This window comes from Diachasma alloeum, unplaced genomic scaffold (assembly GCF_001412515.2).
Source record: "Diachasma alloeum isolate Michigan unplaced genomic scaffold, Dall2.0 Dall_scaffold_00691, whole genome shotgun sequence".
Classification (NCBI taxonomy): Eukaryota; Metazoa; Arthropoda; class Insecta; order Hymenoptera; family Braconidae; genus Diachasma; species Diachasma alloeum.
Genome location: NW_021680823.1, coordinates 27594 through 34822, shown reverse-complemented (window position 1 = coordinate 34822; position 7229 = coordinate 27594). Strand labels below are relative to the sequence as shown.

The following is a 7229-nucleotide window of genomic DNA, read 5'->3' as shown; positions in this document are numbered from 1 at the left end:
GCCCTCCTCGAACCATCACTTTGACACTGCGCCCCGCTCCCCTCACGACCTCCCTTTCTCGAGCCTTCACTTCGACGCTGCGCTCGCCCTTTGCTCCTCTCTTATCCGTGCTTACCCCCTCCCATCGCCTTCCTCGCCATATGATAAAAATATGACGCCACATACACATTACTTCCATTTCCAGCAAAATTTAAGTTTTTGCGGCTGTTTTGTGGCGTCACATCCGGTTGGTCACGTGGGCGCTCCCCCTTCTACCCCCTTAGCAGCAGAATTAAATAAACGTCACTTCCATTATCAGCAAAATTCAAATTTTCGCGCCTTTTTTGTGACGTCACATCCGGTTAGTTACGCGACCTCTCCCCCCTCCTGCCCCCTAGAGGAAGAATTTCAAAGTTCGCACCATCACGTGACTTCCGGTTTGGCGAAATTCAAATTTCCCGCCGTTTTCATGACGTCACTTCCGGTTTTGTGGTCCAGAACCGTCGCCGTATATCTACTCTCGCCTCTCTTCAAATGGCGAGAATTCGTGCGATAGCACGGTAAGGGGTCTAGCTTCACTCTCTCCTCTCTATAAATGGCGAGAGCTCGAGCGATAGCACAGCGAAGGGTCCGCATCACCGCCGTATACTTGGCGAACAAATTAAATATTTTCCAAAATCAATGCATGGAATAATTAGGAAATAATTTGGGAAATTTTAGGAAACCCTTTTCGTAATTTAGGAACAAATAGTTGATTAGTAATCATTAAAAAATTAATTCACCGTATACTTGGCGAACATTCATGAAAAAAACAAAATTTCTACTCTAATCGATCTAAAATAATTAGGGAATTCTAGGGAATTCGTTGTTTCTATTTGGGAAACTACTATAGGCCGATAATGAATTATTAATGATGAATAAAAATAAAAGGGATAAGTCACGTGACGGCACCACTGAGATATCACCCCCCTTCCTGACGCATTTCGTTTTGGAGCAAACGAGACTCCATTTTGGAGCAAGAGTTGTTTAAATTGTTTTCTAATTACGGTGAGAGTAACATTAATTGTAAATATCCATCGCAGATCAAAACTATATCAAACTGTCTCCCCATTTAGTTCCGATTAAATTAATTATTCATGGCGGATGACACAGCGAAGCATACAATGTGAGTACATGAAAGGAGATATTTTTATTATCATTATTACAATTATTAATCGCATCAGTGTTAAAGAACACCTCCAATTAATCGAATCTGTTCAATTTAGGCTCATCAACAAAAAGAGGAATTGTCCTTTTCCTTGGAAGAGGAATTACTCCATTTCGTTGACAATGTAATGAGTCATGCTCGTTGGTAAATGTATCCACATTTTGCCCCACTCTCTTATAGTATTTGACGAAAATATAATAATTACTACTTGAATGAAGCTATAATTTTGAATCGAATATTCAACGAAGATTATTTTCCAGATATTAAGGAGAAATTGCGTAGTACCTCGAGGCTATTCTATCCAACGTGGCATATTAAGAAGAGAATTGGGTCATAACCTAATCAGAAGATGTTGCAGTTAACGAGCAAAGGATTTTCTATGAATCCCAGGAATATGCATTTCCTTAGATTGCTTGTTCTATTCATCATCATCGTGATTGGCTTTGGAGTGCATAAATCAATATTTCCATCATATTTCACTCTGAAGCCCGTAATCTTACTTTCTGGAACGAAGGAGGCATACAACATTAAAAACCATAGTTCAAAGGTGAAATACCGATTCATTTGTGCTAGGAACGACCATCGCCATGGCTCAATGTATATATAACTTGATCTATTTTTATCTGTTTTTATAGGCTCCAATGAAAATGACGGCAATTTTTTTTTATCACTCCTAGGAGTCTGCGATTGAATGTCATCAACATTTTGAATGAGGTATATATGAAGAATATCAAGGGTTTTTAGTAGATTAGTTATTTACAATTATTTGGTTCCCATTAACATATATAAAAAAAATTAATCAACAAGTAGGACATTGCCATATTCTGTCGTCATTTTCAAATCTTATTCCTGCCAATGAATTGGCAATTTGCTTCCGGATGGGCTTTATTCTTATTTTTTTATTTCATTTTGTATCTTTTCTTTTAATGATACGATGATAATTTTTCTATTTTACTGATTCATATTTTTAAATGGAATTTGAAGCTTTGATATAAATACATGTACCTTCGAAGGTTTGATTCGTCAGAATTCCTCTTTTTTTTTGGTCTTTTGTTTTTTCCTCGATTGATTAATGTCAATTAATCACCAAACGTCATTGGAGCAATTACGGACATTGTTTTCTCTTCAGCAATAATTCCAAACGTTGAAATACAATAATGGCGAATTTGAATGTGAATTTCACACTAGCACATAATCCTGACACATCTTTATCAATGGAACCTCGTTCGTAAGTTAACAGTGTCTAACTTTCAAATGATTCTGCAGTTCATACTCTTCTTGTGTCGGTGAATGAACTTTGATATTTCAATTTTCAGATTCACTGGCTACATAAGATGTTCTCTTGATGTGGACTACATGAGCGGGAGAGCAATATATTATTGCATATTTTGCACAGCTTTGACTCAATTTTATAACTTTGCAATATTCGGACAAGATCTTGAATCAGATATTGAATCATCACTGAGTGGACGTAGGGTAAACTGATAATTTGATGTATAANTATTGAATCATCACTGAGTGGACGTAGGGTAAATTGATAATTTGATGTATAGATGAATCTGAATTATCTACATATTTAATTAAATATTTCATGATTGGTATTAGTTGATGCATATAGCAAATGCTGTCCCGGATACAAGGAATCGGATGAGAAATATGATTCGCGATTGGGAAGAGGGATATATACATCCTTTTGAATGGCGTGTATACAATATGTCACAAATAACGTTCTACGACCACATAGGATCTTTCATTGGTGAAATATTGAAATTGGAAAGTGAAGAAGATTGAAGAGATAAAGTAACCATTTCTTGGCCGACACTGCATAAAATCAACTACGATATTGAAGTGACCAAAATCTGAAAATTAATATGATAAAGGAAATTCTATTCGATAATAAGAAACATCAGCAATCGGTTTGAAATAAGAATTATTTCAAAGTCGTTCATTTTTGGTTGATGATTAATGATTTTTGGATGCAAGAAGCAATTCGAATTTTGAAAGAAAAAGGAATAACAGCGATAACTTAGAGTTGAATCACCTACCCCATAAATTACTTAATTTCAAAAATATTTTCATTTTATTATTATCGATAGAATTTGCTGCAAATATCTCTAAAATGGCCATAATCTGCCTTCAGCCAAAAATTGAAATTTTGGATACAAAACATATAGTTACTGAGAGAACAGAATGTAAAGTAAGCAGAATACGGATGTAAGTAATGAAAGATAAATATTTTTTAATTATCGAGAATCGTAGTGATGACAAAAAGAGCAAATTATAATGATGAATGTTTGCAGTGATATAATTTTTTTTACGCTTTTCCTCATTATTTTATTCGAATAATCGAAATTACGCCCATATTGTTGCCACATACGACCTTTGCGGCGAGGGGATTGGACCGAAACAGAAATAGTAGCAAGCGTCAACGCTTCAGTTAACTATGAACTACCCCACTATTGAACACATTCACACTGAGACATACAGATACAGACACAAGCAGTGAAAGAGTTCCTTTGAATCTCAGAAAGCAGCTCAGCGAGGCTATTCTTTTTGAGTTGTGCATTCGATTTGTATATGACCCGTAGTACCTATGAGTGTGCAGGTACTGCGTTCAAGCCCCCACCACCTCATTTATCACTCGGCTGCTACGTACCGCAGTATAAAAACCGATGTTACAACATGAAGGGTCCAGCGGATTATGCTGGGACCCGCGCCGAGCAACGCGTTTCAACTGCACTGAACGTGAGGCGCAATTCCCATTGATATGGGACATAAAATGATGAAATTTGCTCATGTTAAACTCCAAATTTTCAATCATGTCGGCATCGTGGAAATAAACGGAAGGTCATCGGTGGGGGTGAAACCAATGAAGGTTTTATCAGACCTGTAACTGACCGAGGAAATCTCGTTACTATCTGCAAAAACATTCTCTACATTGCCTTGTACGCAAACATTCCATTTTATCACGCTCTTTGAGCTCATTATCAATTTTTATCCAACGTTTCTATGAACATGATTTGTCTTTGGAGTGTTGTATCATTGCCTTCTGAAATCGTAGACCAATCCCTCATCGTCGCAGCGACTTTTTACTTGGAATATTGTTTGTGGCAAATTGTGAGGGCTGATCTATCTGGGTGTATGTGATAGTCCAGTAACTAACCGAACTATTCTCTGATGATTATTTTGGGTTTTGTTCGAGATAATGAATGTTTTACTTATTATCGTACGAAATGGCACTCGGCAGCTCTCAGTGACATTATTATTGTTGTTCATCATATAATAGTATACCATTATTATCATTGAAAGTTCATTTGGCAGATTTCATCGTCATATTTTGTTTCAGGTATTTATGGTACGGAATCTTAGGATTGCTGAAAAATCGACAACTACCACCTTTGTATGTACTTATGTGCATTCGTGAATTTGAAATTCGAAGAAAACCCGATAAAGTAGACGAACCTCAGACAGGAATTGAAAATTAATAATAAACAACAATGAATATTGCGTACGACAGGGGAAGAATAAAAAAAAAACACTCAACAGATTATTGAAGAGAAATTACTTATTTTCCTTGAATGGTCTTATTCCTCATCGGAAGTCAAAATAAAATTGAATTCAAACTAATTTGCGCTACTTTACCAAAAACTTTATTGGATTTTCGTCAGTACTACACACAGGGCGCGCCACACATTCCCGAACGCTTTTCCACATTTCGCCGTTGCGTGCGCCACCCTGCCTCTCTTATGGTACACCAATACGTTGCGTGACCTCCCGCTTACAACCATGAAGAATAGAGAACAGGAGGCCGAACTAGCGTTTTCCGATCCGAGACCATACTCGGGGTAATGAAGTGTTATAGGTGGTGCTTCAATCGCTTTTCTGAAGGGTGACCCCCATGACCGCCACTTTGCTAGTGACATATCAATAGAAGCGCCAAAATTCAAATATACTCATGGTCCATACGGTGTATAACGAAACGCTGTCAAAATATCTATATGTCAACGGTGGACAGCTTTGAAAACAAACATATTTCGTCATATTAAAGTTTCACAAAGCTCCTTTTTCATAATTAAACATTTCTATCACTATGGTTGGTACAAATTGATAATAGTCTCATAACCGTTCATATCCCATTAAATATGGGACATTCAGTTGTACGCTTCAATAATTTGTTTACTAAAATGGTGTTCTACAAATTTGTCTTCTCACAAAATTTGAAATTGTAAAAGAATAAAAAATTACACATAAGTGGATAAAACAATTTTCCTTCAGTGAGAATGTACATTAATATCAATTTTCGAATAATACGTATGTGATTCCGAGTATTCCACCAAAAAGTGAGATTATATGTCCTTTTATTCGTGAATCGACTGCATGGTATCAAATTATATCCTGCAAACTCTCTTTGTCATGCTTCAGCCAAATGCAACTGTTCCTACCTGGATGGTTTTTTGGAAGTATGATACGTGGAAGTATTATACTCACTAAAAATAATTGCTTATAATTCTATTCATTTCCAAGATAATCAGCAGTCAATTTTCGAAAAAGGAGAATTTACTTTCAATTTCATCGGAATAGATACCAACTTCAAATCAGTGAGACATTGATAGTCGTGCTATCGCAGTTAAGTGAAAATGTTCTTGCTGCTAATTTAATTAATTTACGATACTCTACAGGTCGACAAAAAGAGTTATACATGGTATAAGCAATACAACACCTGAACTCTTCATGATTTTATAATTCTATCGTATCATTATGATAATTGTTCCATCCATCTGAGTTTATACCTTGGACATACTGTGCAAGTATAAATTTCGAATCGAAGAAACTTCATTTAGTCCGAAAAATGTCGGTCTTTAAAAATGTCGGTATATTACCGTCAATATGATATTGCAGGAAGGTACCTTAGGAGTTTTCGTTTCAGTGTATCGCAGAGATGGCATCACTTGTTCTGATTCTCTTGGTACCCCGCGGGAAAAGCGGCGTCCCGGTCGAATTGTCGGTAAATGAGTCGGGTGCGTGAGTAACTCGGCAGTAGCAGTCCCGCTGTCACAGGGACAGGTTCGGAGGGGTACTTTTGTCCTCCTTGTACTCAATGTTTACTTTATGTTTTTCAGTTGATTTATTCGCCGACTAATTAATATTAAGGGATGAAACAAAGACTGTTCAATGGAGAATTAAATTCCCCATCCATCACGCCCCGTTTCATCCCTTAATCTCTGCAATAAAAAAATTAATATTGCGACGAATGTCACGGCGCTATAAGAAACCCAATGTTTTCTCGGCGCAGTGACTCCCGACAACTCGCCCGCTAATTAAAAAATCGTCTCTCCCCTCATAATGAACATTAAGGAATGAAACCAATGCTGTTCGATGGAGAATTAAATTCCCCATCCTTCAACCCCCGTTTCATTCCTTAATCTCTGTAATAAAAAAATAAAAACTGCGACGAAATTCGCGGCGCTATGAAAAACTCAATGGTTTCTCGGCGCAGAGCGCTTCCCCATTAATTCGCCCGCTAATTAAAAAATCGTCTCTCTCCTCCTAATTAACATTAAGGAATGAAACCAATGCTGTTCGATGGAGAATTAAATTCCCCATCCTTCAACCCCCGTTTCATTCCTTAATCTCTGTAATAAAAAAATAAAAACTGCGACGAAAGTCGCGGCGCTATGAAAAACTCAATGGTTTCTCGGCGCAGTGACTCCCGACAACTCGCCCGCTAATTAAAAAATCGTATCTCTGCTCCTAATTAACATTAAGGAATGAAACCAATGCTGTTCGATGGAGAATTAAATTCCCCATCCTTCAACCCCCGTTTCATTCCTTAATCTCTGTAATAAAAAAATAAAAACTGCGACGAAAGTCGCGGCGCTATGAAAAACTCAATGGTTTCTCGGCGCAGTGACTCCCGACAACTCGCCCGCTAATTAAAAAATCGTATCTCTGCTCCTAATTAACATTAAGGAATGAAACCAATGCTGTTCGATGGAGAATTAAATTCCCCATCCATCAATCCCCGCTTCATTCCTGAATCTCT

At 37.3% G+C, this 7229-nt stretch overlaps 1 long non-coding RNA gene across 4 annotated transcripts; it reads left to right on the top strand.

Annotated features, from left to right (window-relative positions):
* The first annotated feature begins 780 nt into the window (after positions 1-780).
* Positions 781-4722, top strand: LOC107044231. 4 transcript variants are annotated; one of them, XR_001461313.1, is made up of 8 exons: positions 782-1144; positions 1245-1330; positions 1447-1733; positions 1822-1900; positions 2316-2414; positions 2503-2662; positions 2792-3400; positions 4533-4722. It is a non-coding gene; the product is annotated as an uncharacterized LOC107044231 (long non-coding RNA). The 4 variants fall into 4 exon arrangements; XR_001461314.1 differs by having other exon boundaries at positions 781-1144; positions 1245-1310; positions 2792-4722; XR_001461312.1 differs by having other exon boundaries at positions 783-1144; positions 2503-2657; positions 2792-4722.
* Positions 4723-7229: the final 2507 nt, after the last annotated feature.